The sequence below is a fragment of the Pseudophryne corroboree genome, chromosome 1, assembly GCF_028390025.1.
Source record: "Pseudophryne corroboree isolate aPseCor3 chromosome 1, aPseCor3.hap2, whole genome shotgun sequence".
In the NCBI taxonomy this organism is placed as follows: Eukaryota; Metazoa; Chordata; class Amphibia; order Anura; family Myobatrachidae; genus Pseudophryne; species Pseudophryne corroboree.
Genome location: NC_086444.1, coordinates 127,390,600 through 127,403,255, shown reverse-complemented (window position 1 = coordinate 127,403,255; position 12,656 = coordinate 127,390,600).

The following is a 12,656-nucleotide window of genomic DNA, read 5'->3' as shown; positions in this document are numbered from 1 at the left end:
TAACTTCAAATAGTTAAAATTCTCATGCTTACTATACAGGAGCAAATAGCTCCATCAGTAAGGTGTCTGCTGTCAGTGTAACAGGTCATGGGTTCTAATCCTAGGTATGACTGCTAAGAAATGTGTGATTTAAAATAAAAGACAATGAAATGTATATATACAGCATATAAAAAAAATTCAGAACACTCCAACACACACACACACACACACACACACACACACATATATATGCATGCATACATATATTTATCTAAATATAGGGGGGGGGGGGGGGGCACCATTATTTATCTTGCCTCTGGGCAACTGGGATGAACTTACGCCACTGAGAGTGGCCAACTACCCATACTGACAATTCGTCTTCCACACAACCTAAAGTGAAGGAAAGGAATAAAAATTAGGTTAGTAAATATCCTAACATGAGCTTATTTCATGAATTAACCATGAAGGATCTGCCAAAATAAAAAGGTTTTCATTTCTTATTGAGTCACGGCCTAGCCACTCTAAACAAGCTTCAAGCCAATCGAAGCATAACATAAAGGCACAAAGGGAAAGATCAAAATAAAATAAAGCAAAATAAAAAGGGGTGCGGTGGGTGGGAAGGGGGGGTTAAATGGGAAAACATATAAGAACTCAGCTGGAGGTCAAAGCATAAAACCTGCTGAGGGACTTTGTATTGGAACTAATCAGTCGAATTGTGTAAATTGAGATTCCATCCGTCAGGTCAGGCAAAAAATTGCAAAAGAACTCCAGACCCCCGCTGCCAGCAGCGGCGAGTAGCTAATCCCTGAGTAGGATGAACAGGGGAGACAAACAGACACAAACTGCACAATGATGTACTTAACCATCCAACAGTAACTTATTAAGGTTTGTTAAAACAGAAAAACTCATGAAATCGGGCGAATATAACGTTTGTATCTGGAAGACTTCCAGCACCCCACCGCCTGAATCTCCGCAACGGAAAAACCCGCCGTCGCAGCCGATGTCGCAGCCCCGATTCGGAAAGAATGCGTACCGAAAGCAGCGGGTGAAAGGCCCAAGCCGGCCAGACAGCGACTTAGCATCCAACAAAATTTTTATTTCGTCAATGTGATGAGCGGATTCGGTTTTACTCGGTTTTACTCGGTTCTCAAAACCGAATCTTATTGGCTCACTGATGTCACGTGTTTTGGATAGCCAATAAGATTCGGTTTTGAAAACCGAGTAAAACCGAATCCGCTCATCACTACGAGTGAGTTTAACCGTCATAGTGCAGCAGCCATGACCCCCTCACATCGGGCCGAACTGCTGCATATTTCAATGCCAATCTCACCGGGCAAATGCTCTCCTCCAGAGACGGTACCAAAGTGACCCATCGTCCTCTACCTACTTGGTCCGTCTTAGAGCGACGCAGTCTGCACAGCAAAGACCTCTCACCCACCACCACGACATCTTGAAGCATGCGCGAATCTGCCCATTTAGATGGCGCTATCAGCTCCGAAACCCGAGAGGCTCAGTGATAAGCCATGGAGAACGCCAACTGGAACAACAGCGACGATGTGACACTGACTACAGCACCGATGACAGCTGGTAGCAAGGCCGCATCAATAGGGCGCCGCCTATCTGGCGGCGCTGGCGCCACACGCGCCCACCCTTTCATTACCTTCACAAGAAGCCCGCTCTTTGTCACGTCAGGAAAACCCTTCATTTTATTAAAAAATTAAATCCCTGCTAGGTACCGGGACACCACCGCTCTGGACCTACCCGTGACAAAAAGCTGCCAAATAAAAGAAAGCATCAGCCGATGCCCGCTCTTACCTTCCTGACCCCGTCCTCGGACAAACTCTTCCCACTCGCTCCAAGCTTGACCGTAAGCCTTGAGCGTGTTCGGAGCTACTGATCGCATCGCTAGGCCCTCCAGTCTGTTCCGATCACCTGCCAGACATAAACGGGACATTGAAACCCCCGCTCATCGGCCTCAGGTGCAGACAGCCGAAATCTTTCCCACTGCCCGCGGGACAACGCATCGGCAATTCCATTCTCAATTCCCGGAACATGCTGCACGTGGAACCATACATTCCGACGCAAGCATGTCAGCAACAATTGCGCAACCACCCTCAAAACCACCAGCGACTTTGCCTGTCAACCTTGGCCTGAGGAAGGCCCCTCAGTCTTATCCTCGGCAACAGGAACGCCAAAGTGATAAAACAGGTCTTGGATGCTGAACAACAAATCGCTGCAGCGCGGTGAATTCGCCGGTCCCACGCACAGGAAATCATCAAGGTAATGTGCAAAAACGTGCTAAACCTTTCGAAGATGAATAGGAAACGGAACACCCCTTTGGCAAACATTTGTGAACGAAATATTCCGTTCCGAAAACCCATAAAACGGAATGAGACCGGATGTAAAGGGAGCAACCTAAATTCGGATTCAACATCAATCCTAGCCATCAGAGCTCCTGAGCCATAAGTCCGAACAATCCCCAGTGCCTCGTCAAATGACTGATACACCACCGAACATTGTTCCGGTGGTATTGCGTCGTTGACCGACGACCCTGACGGGTAAGAGAGATGCTGAATGAGCCTAAGGCGCCCGGAGTCTTCTTGGGGACCACCCCCACTGGAGAAATAACCAAATCATGCAATGGTGGAAGGGGAAATGGGCCATCCATTCTACCCAATCGCACGTCTTTCCCCACCATGTTGCGCAAAACTGACGGGAAAGTGCGAGCGGATTGCAGATTCTTGAAAGCCGCAACCTTAACCTCGCCCGCAACCGGCAGGCGGAAACCAAACTTGAAACCTTGAAACCAAAATTTAGCGACTGCCTATTTGGATACCAGCCAAGCCACTTGGACATGGCATCCAACTTAATTGGCGTTGGAGCCCTGCGGAGCGTTCCCACTCCCGGATGGTTTACCATAGCCTTGTGTCCCTCCTCTTGCGCCCTGCCTATTCCCCTTAAAACAGTTGGAGGCCGGGTGAAAGCCACTGCATTGCAAGCATGAGTGTCAAAAACGACACTGCCTGCGAAACATTTACCCTTCGCTGGCGCCTGCCCACCCCCGCGATTATCAGCTCTTCCTTTCCTGCCCGACCCTGCCTCTGCACTGTTCCCCTGGACGGATGGCCCAGCACTCTGGCCATCCGCCCCCGGGTACCGGGGCTCCTTCGCAGCTTGCGAAGTTCGCGTGACCTGAAGCCACACCTCCACGTCCTTGCACCTGAAATCGATTATGTGCAAGCAATCTTGCTTCTCTCTAAATTTTTCGTCATACGTGTGCCATTCTAGCCCTGCTGACGCTCGCTGCATGTCGTGAATCAGGTGCAAATACTGGATGACGTTCATGTGCTCATCCGGCCTTTCCTCCAAATAACACGCCACAAAGACGCAGAATCCAGCCAGCCAGTTGTCAAATGACCGGAACGCCTCGGCTCCTATACCCTTCCTGGCCTTAGCTGCTTTATACTCTTTCTTCGCGTCCTTGGTGAGCATGAACAAGTCCACGAACTCGCCTCTATTGATTTTTCTCCCGCATCTATCCCGCAGCCCCCGCAAAACTGCCGTATAGTCGCAGTGAACTACACCTGGCAAATTACGGCCCTTCTTGGCCCTGCGAGCGCTCTCACTAAGCTGCTTGCGCCTCTTCCGCTTCTCCCGCTGCCCTGCCGCCTTTTTTGCGTACTTGGCAGCCCTCTTCTTCGCTCTGGTCGTGCTGCTAACCTCGGACGCATGCGACGATAAAGATGAAGAAGAGGAAGAACTAACTGAACTGGTGCGCGCGGAGGAACCTGATGACGACTCCTCCATCTCACCTGACGTTGACGACCGCTCGGACTCAGACGCCACCGCTGTGTGAATCACGAAATCCTCATCACCGTCACCCTCCATCTCGCCAAGCCCACCTGGAAGAAAAAAAACAAAGCACAGGACCTGGAAACCCCCGCCAGGACAGGCAGTCTAGTCCGAGGTGCTCCCGCCTGTTCCTCACGTAAGTGCATCGCCCCCGTTGGCGAGTTGCCCAACAGCGCCGCGGCCTCCTCCAACTTGTGGCAAGCGCGTGCTATCCGCTGCACCGCCGCTTCCGACGGCGCTGAAGAAGCCCCCGAACCTCGCCGCGCGCCCGCATGTCTGACCGAACCCGGGGAGGCAGCTGCCACCAGTCTGGCCAACGCCACTGACGTCAGCACTGATGCCAGGTCCTCAGTGGCCTCCCGCTCGCTCCTATCCTCCCAGCCCCTGCTAGGCGAGACTTCCGGGACATCCAGTGCCCCACTCCATCTCCTGCCCTGGCCTCTATAGGGGGCCGAGGAGGGCCCTGCTTCTGGGTGGACAGGTTGCCTGGGTGACCAGCCGGTCTCCCCTCTGACCTCCTGTCCTGCCCTCTGCCCTGCACCTCTTTCGCCCCTTCTGTCCGCCAATGCCTGGCCACCTATGCCAGCCCTGCCTTGCGCTATTCTGCCTGTTCCCAGCAGGGAGGCCCCAGGTTCTTGAAACCTGGAGCTCCCACCAGCCCTAGGGAAGGCAGCCCCATCTGCCAAATAATTTTCACGCTGCAGCACATTATTGGTAAGGACAGCCACCGAATCATTTCCATCACTAAAATCATGGGCCGCGCCCGCCCCCCTTCCCCCCGCCGTCCCCGGCCGAGCTCCGGCAACGAGGGAGGCAGGAGGGGAGAAAACTCAACAGCCTCCGCTGCGCGCACACGCCCGTGCGCCATGAAGGAATCCGGCCTGTAGGGGAGAGAGCCGCCTGCCGGGATCCGGCCATGGCCTCCCCCTGCCTGTTTGCCGCTCGCTGCCCCCCCCCCACGCTGCCCACGGCCGACAGGTAGCTGCGGCCTTGTTATGGGCGATGGTGGCGCAGCTCCCCCTCCAGCAGGGCGCGCGCGCCCGGGGGCCCGCGAAAGTTGCCCCTCGACATAGGGAGCCACAGGTTGGGTCCCAGCCATGACTCCCTCCCTCGCCACATACTGTCATCTCCCCTGCCGTCCGCGGCTTGACCTTATGGCCGGCTCAGCCAGCTGCGGCAGGGGAGACTGGGCTCTATATACCGCGGCCGCGCACGCATGCTGATGGAACCGGAGGCCTCACGTGCAGACGGGGTTACAGGCCCCCCGGTGACTCCCTTTCCTCCGAGCGGTAGCGAGCTGGGGGCCTGGGGGGAATGCTGGGGTCGGGCTGTGCCAGACATTTAGCAGAGAGGACAGAAGAAGCAAAATATTTGTTTCCCTCTGAATCCTAACTAAAAGGCTATGAACACTGAGGGAGGGAAATGAACCAGAGAGAATAGAATCTAAACTATTCTAATCACTAAAGTACTACCAGACAAGCAAAAAACTGTACTAATCAGGACAGAATACACTTACCTCAAGGCAAACTAAAAGAGACCCCTAGATGACCTATACATCCCTATATATACTGATCCCTTCCCTATCCACCATTGGCTGTAACCTTTCATAACAATTTGGTCCACACCCATCACAGGAGTTTTAACTCTCTCCATTCCCATGTCTGTCATTTCGTTCTCCTTCAAATTATATTCTTAATCATCTTCTTCATTATCTTCATTTTCTCCCTAAAAATTGCTATCTAACAAAGCTAATGGAACTCTGCAGCAATGCATCTTTGCTTTTTCTCCTTTGCATCCCATAGGGTACTCTGGAAAATTAGCAAAAGATACCTTAACATACATGTAATACGTGGTAATGTGGACAGCTGGACATTGCAGTGGTACATCATAGAGAACTGAATTCCCCCCTCAGTGTACAAAAAACATGTATGGTAGAATGCTTTCCAGGTTTCAACAAGCAATGCATGTGTATAAATCACCCCTATGATTACTTAAATGTGATGCGTACCATCTTTTTGTAAATAGTTACTCACTGAGGAGCATAACACTCACTCGTCAGGCCCATAGCAAAAACTGCAGCTAGATGTCACAAAGCGAGTACTTAAACCCTCTTACTGTACCTGGCTCTGATGATTTACTGGCTTACCCATGGAAGCTGGCCAGTGGCATCAAGATTCTCCTGTAACTGCCGTGCAGTGCAGTAAGGGCGCTGCCATCTTGCCTAAGGTGAGCTGGGCCATTCCAGCCATACACAGTGTTCCTACGCTCATATGATTCACAAACCAATCTACTGCTAGAGCTCCCTATTTAAACTGCTCATTGCAACCTGTACTTTGCCAGTGCAACAAGTCTCTTAGAGTTCTGATCCCCTGTGGCAAAAGCAGTTCCCAGTTCCTGAGCTCCAGCCTCTATAACAGCTACCTGTATTGGTAACTGAGTGCTCCTGTTCCTGTGGATTCAGCCTGTATCAGCACTCTCCACTCTCAGCTGGACTCCACCATCTATAATCAAGTTCTTCCACTAAAACCAGTATGCTGTCTGCATCCTGCACCTACACCTGTGCTTGTTCCAGTTTGCTTCCAAGCCTCCTGCATGCAGTCTCTCTATATACCATATACTATCAGTGTCCAGAGATGTGCATGCAGGGGCCGCAGAGCCTCACCTGACACATACCCTCCAACAATTTACACATAAAAATCGGTACAAATTAGAAAAGGGGGCGTGGGCACGGGTACAGTGATGTGGCCATGCCCCTTTTCCTATACTTTCAATGGAAGTTTGGAGAGCCAAAAATCAGTACTGACCATAAAAAAAGGTACCGTACTTGCCAAAAAGGTACAGTTGGAGGGTATGCTGTCATAATGATTAAATAATACAAAGAATATATTTTTAACGCATATTCTGTGTCATACATACCTGCTTTATAATATTCTAATAATTTTTGCCATGCAAATGTAGCCAAACCCGGATTGGAGGCAGGGAGAGCTCTGCCTCCTGCAGACAATAGTAGAAGGCTGAAGCAGGAGGTGGGGCCAAGTATTGGGCAGTAAAAACCCATTAAAAAAATGAGTAGCAGAGGCATCTGTACATATGCCTCATTGACAGTAACATGCCTTCAGCACACATGAAAGCATGCCCCTGTCAGTCAGGCAAATATGATTTGACATCAGCATTGAGCAGTGACTGTATCCAGATGTCACTGTCAGTAGGGCATTGGTGGCTGTGGCGGTAGTGGGAATTGGCAGCTGTCAGTGCTGAACTTGGGCATGGCGGCAGTAGCCAGAGTTGGCGGCTGTCGCTGTCGGTGCTGTACTTGGGCATTGGTGGCTGCGGCGGTAGCAGGTATTGGTGGTGGGAGTAGCGGATATTGGCTGGCAGTAGTGGGTATTGGCAGTGGAGTAGCAGGCATTGGTGATGGCGGGTATTGGTGGTGCTGGCATTGGCACCTCACCAGCCACTGACCTCATTGCATGTCAGTGTCCTGAACTGCTATTGACTGTCCAAGTTTGAGCTGGTACTGCAGATACACATGTAATGTTCATGTAATGATACACACATGTGTTCACAGAATGATCCGACCAGTACTCACTAAGCCCTAGGTTATAGCTACCACACTGCTTGCAGTTTGGGTTAGCTGTACTCTCTGGCACTACAGTTACTTCACTCTCAGCTGGGACTCAGTTTGTGAAGTTTTTTTGTGGGGAAATACCTGTATGCCTCCAAAGGTCAGAGTTGACAAGGAGGTCACTACACCTGTGCCACACACTTGCAGAGTTTGTTGGTGATACGGTCACAAAGTCGACAGTCATTAGGTCGACCACTCTAGGTCGACATGTGCATTAGGTCGACATGTACTAGGTCGACAGGTCAAAAGGTCGGCATGAGTTTTTCACTTTTTCTTTTCATTTTTGGACTTTTTCATGCTTTACGATCCACGTAAACTACAATTGGGAACGGTAACCTTGCACGAAGCATAGTGAGCGAAGCGAGCCATGCGAGGGGACATGGTGCACTAACTGGGGTTCCCCGTCACTTTACGAAGAAAACGACACCAAAAAAAAGTCCAAAAACTCATGTCAACCTTTTCACCTGTCAACCTAGTACATGTCAACCTATTGCCCATGTCGACCTAGTGCATGTCGACCTAATGCCCAGGATGACCTTCAGTGGTCAACCTAATGACTGTCAACCTAAGTTGTGTCGACACAATGACCCATACCCATTTGTTGAAACATTCTCTCCCCAAAGGATCCAGACAACGATAGCATGTGCATCCGTTGTTTTATGGTTCCAAGGCGAGAACTGCCTACAGTGGCAGAAGTGCCTGAAGAACCAGCTTGGGCTTCTGCATTGACGCAGGAAATGTCCCAGTTAGTGAATCGCTTGTCGGCTCCTCCGTCAATTGTACCTGCTGCTATGACTACTGGTACAAAAGAAGTCATGGTAGGGATGGCACAGCCTTCACAGGCTTATGCTGAGCGTCCATAGGTACAGTAATTTGCACAGTCTGTACAGCGCTTGGCGGATAATTCAGCTGGAGTACAGCCTCTGGGTCAGGGATAAACATGAAGGTCACTTACACAGGTGAGTTCTACTCCTTTATTAGAGGAAGACTTGGAACCAGACTCGGACCAGGATTCGCTTTCAGACCAAGGGTCAGCCGGTTCTGACTTAGAGTCCATTACAGTTCCTGAGGACTCCATGTCTCTCACAGATGTAGAAGCACTGGTCAGGGCAGTGAGAGTAGTGCTTCAGATCGAAGAAACTGATCCATCACCCTGGGATTTGGCTCCGCTTTTCAAATGTCACAAGAAGAAAGCTACTCATTTTCCTTCATCAGCCCAGCTTGGGGATCTTTTGGAGATAGCATGGGCCCAGACAGCTAAGTGGGTACAGTTATACAAACATATGGCTTCTTTTTACCCTCTTTCACTTAAGGAAAGGGCTAGGTGGGAGAACCCTCCTCCGGTTGATGCACATATGGCATGCTTGGTTAGATCCTCTGTGCTGCCTATCTCGGATTCATCTTCATTAAAGGATCCCACAGATAGGAAACTAGAGAATTTCTTAAAATCCACTTATTCTCAGACTGGAAATATTACTCACCCAGCACTAGAATCAGACTGGGTGGCTAAGGCTATTGGAGAAAAAGTTAGAGCTTGGACTTACAGGAAACCAGAGCAGAAGGTAATTACTGGCGCATGTATTAAATATTCAGAGGGCGAGTATCTACTTGAGTGAGGCAGCTATTGATATCACAGTGTTAACATCCAAGGTTTCAGCCTCCATGATAGCGGTCAGAAGGGCACTTTGGATATGGTCTTGGTGAGCAGATGCCAGTTCCAAGAAGGCTTTTGAGGCTCTTCCTTATGCAGGTGATACACTGTTCGGGAAAGAGTTAGACAAGAAGTTAGTCTAATCTGGCAGCATCCAAGTCAACCTTCTTGCCTCTAGCTGCACCTTTGCGGGCCAGAACTACTTTTTGTTCCTTTTGTCCACAAGGGGGCAGGCATCTGCTAGACATCAGCCCCTTCCAAGGGTTCCAAAGCCCGAGGGAAACAATCCTGAGCTACTAGACATCCAGCTGCAAAGCAGCCGGAAAAGCCCACTGCCTAATGGGATAGGCCTCCTTCTGTCCTTGGCTACAAGGTGGATAGATACCACAACAGATGCATTGGTCAAAATGGTCATCTCGCAGGGGTAAGCACTGACATTTCGGGAACCTCCTCCAAGAAGATTCTTTTGTACAGGACTTCCAAGAGATATAACAAAGGTGGAAGCACTTCAGCCGTCAGTGCAAGCTTTGCAGGCCTCCAATGTTATTATTTAGGTGCCCAAAGTTCAGTGGGGTTGGGGTTTTTATACCAACCTCCTTCTAGTTCAGAAGCCAGATTGCTCTTACCGGCCCATACTCAACCTAAAGAAACTGAACAAGTATCTTCAAATTCCCAGGTTTAACGTGGAGTCCCCCCAGTCCATTATTTTAGCACTGGAAGAGGGTGTTTTCATGGCATCCTTGGACATTCAGGATGCATATCTGCATATTCCCATAAGACCAGATCATCAGCGTTTCCTCCGCTTTGCCATCAGTAAGGACCATTTCCAGTTTCAGGGGTTACCGTTTGGTTTGTCGACAGCCCCTCGGGTGTTTACCAAAATTATGTCAGTTATGGTGGCGCACCTATGCTGCATAGGAATCCGCATACTGCCTTATCTTCTGATTTTGGCACAGACTCCAGAGGTATTACAGGATAGCGTTCAAATCACAGTGATTCTTCTGCAGTCTCACGGCTGGAGAATAAATTGGTCAAAATCACCTTTTTTACACGTTGGCAGGAAATGCTACACTTGGGGGCAGTTTTGGATTCCCACCTTCAATGTGTTTTTCTGCCACTTCACAAGGTTCTAGCCTTACAGTCCAGGATCAAGGTTTTCTTCATCATCAATGGGTCTCCATTCATGCATGTATGAGGATCCTAGGATCAATGGTAGCAACATTCGACATGGTGGTGTACGTTCAGTTTCACTCCTGCCTTCTGAAGCTGCAGATCCTCAGCCAGTAGGATGGATCTTTCCTGCATATGAAAACGCAGACCATGGTCCTCTCTCCAGAAGTTCGGCACTCCCTCATGTGGTGGCTTTTCCGAGTCATTATGACACAGGGCCACCCGTTTTGAATTGCTAATGGGGTGCTGGTGACTGCCGATGCCAGCCGTCGGGGATGGGGAGCAGTCTGCGATGACCAGTCATTCCAGGGCCGCTGGATGGATCAGGAGAGTCCACTCTCAATAAATGTGTTGGAGCTCAGAGCAATCTTCTGAACTCTTTCTGTAGCAGAATACCTCACACAGGGGCGCCCGGTGAAAGTGCAGTCAGACAATGGCACAGTGGTGGCCTACATAAATCATAAGGGGGCACTTGCAGTCAAGGGGCAATGACAGAGATATCGAGGATCTTTTGCTGGGCAGAACATTGTCTGTCAGCACTCTCAGCAGTCTTCATATCTGGAGTACTCAACTGGGGGGCAGACTTTTCGAGTCGTCAGGACATTCACTGCAGCGAGTGGACATTACACCCAGAGGTGTTTCAGATACTGGTCCAATAGATGGGTCTTCCAGACATTGACATGATGGCATCACGTCACAGTCACCAGGTTTAGAGGTATGGGGCTTGAACAAGAGATTCCAAAGCCTTTCTGGTAGATACCTTGATGGCGCCATGGACATTTCAGCTACTGTACGTCTTTCCTCCAGTCCAGATGATCCTACAGGTCATTCTGCAAATTCAAAATGGAATGGGAAACTATGATTCTGATAGCCCCGGATTGGCCTCTGAGAGGATGGTACACAGATCTGCGGAGTCTTTCCATCAATGCACCACTATGACTACCTCGAAGACCAAGTCTTTTCTCCCAGGGACCATGTTTTCATCCATATCTGGGCTGTCTATCTTTGATGGCATGACTGTTGAGACATCCGTCCTGAAGTAAAAGGGTTATTCTGAGGAAGTCATTTGGACTATGTTAAAAGCCAGGAAGCCTTCATCGGGCCAGGATTTACCACAGTGTTTGGAAAACATACTTCACCTGGTGTGCTTCAAGGGAGTTCAATCCGAGGGTATTTCGGTTGTCCTGCTTACTTTCCTTCCTGCAGGCAGGTCTGGATATGGGTCTTAGACTTTCTTCATTGAAGGTTCAGATATCGGCTCTATCGGTTCTCTTCAAGCGGCGCCTGACGATTTTGCCAGATATTCTGCAAAATCAGGGGGTTCTGCATGTTCAGCCACCATTTGTGCCTCCGGTAGCCCCCTGGGATCTTGCTCTGGTTCTTAGGGATCTTCAGTCTCCTCTGTTTGAGCCTTTAGAGGAGATCGAGCTAGAGAGGCTAACGTGGAAGACATTTTTTCTGTTGGCCATCTCATCAGCCAGAAGGGTGTCAGACCTTAGTACTTTATCATGGCATACTCCCTTTTTGATCTTCAATTCAGACAGGGCGGTGCTTTGCACACACTCGGCCTACCTATCCAAGGTGGTGTCAGGGTTTTATGTAAACCAGGAGATAGTGGTCCCTGCATTTGTGGAGGGATCCACGGAAGAGGCAACACTGGATGTTGTCCGAGCTCTTCTGCTTTGTGTGGAGAGAACTAAGGAGGGTCGTAAGCCAGACTCCTTATTTTGCTCTCTATGATTCTCGCAAATGGGGGTTCCCGACCTCGAAGCAGACCTTGGCCAGATGGCTTAGGTCAACTATTTGTCACGCCTATTTGGTAGCGGATCTTCCTGTCCCTTCGGGTGCCACAGCTCACTCCACCCGTTCGGTGGGAGCTTCTTGGGCAGAAGGCCTTGGAGCCTCTGTGGAGCAGCTTTGCAAGGCGGCAACATGATCTTCTACTCAAACCTTTATTAGGTTTTACACCTTTGATATATTTGCGTCAGGAGACGCAATATGTGGGCGTAATGTCCTTAATGTAGTACAGGATCATCCCCACCCGTGAAGGAACAGATGTAGGATGTCCCAGTATATAAGCATCTCCTGTGCCCCCTAGTGGATCCAAGAAAGTCAGATATATGGTCTTGCCTTGATAAATCCTTTTTTTGTAGGGGCACAGGATGCCCCCCCTGATGCACCTGACTTACAGGATCTTGTTCCTATACCAGTGAATATGTGGTGTTTATTTACAGAAAGGTTGTTTCTGTCTGTGTGTGGGTCTTCCTTCCTCTTTCCTCGCTCCTGATTTTGGGTTGGCTAACAAAACTGGCAGGTCCGGGTCAGAGGGGCAGAGTATAGGGGAAGGGAGACTGAGGCATGTTGGAAACATTCGTTTAA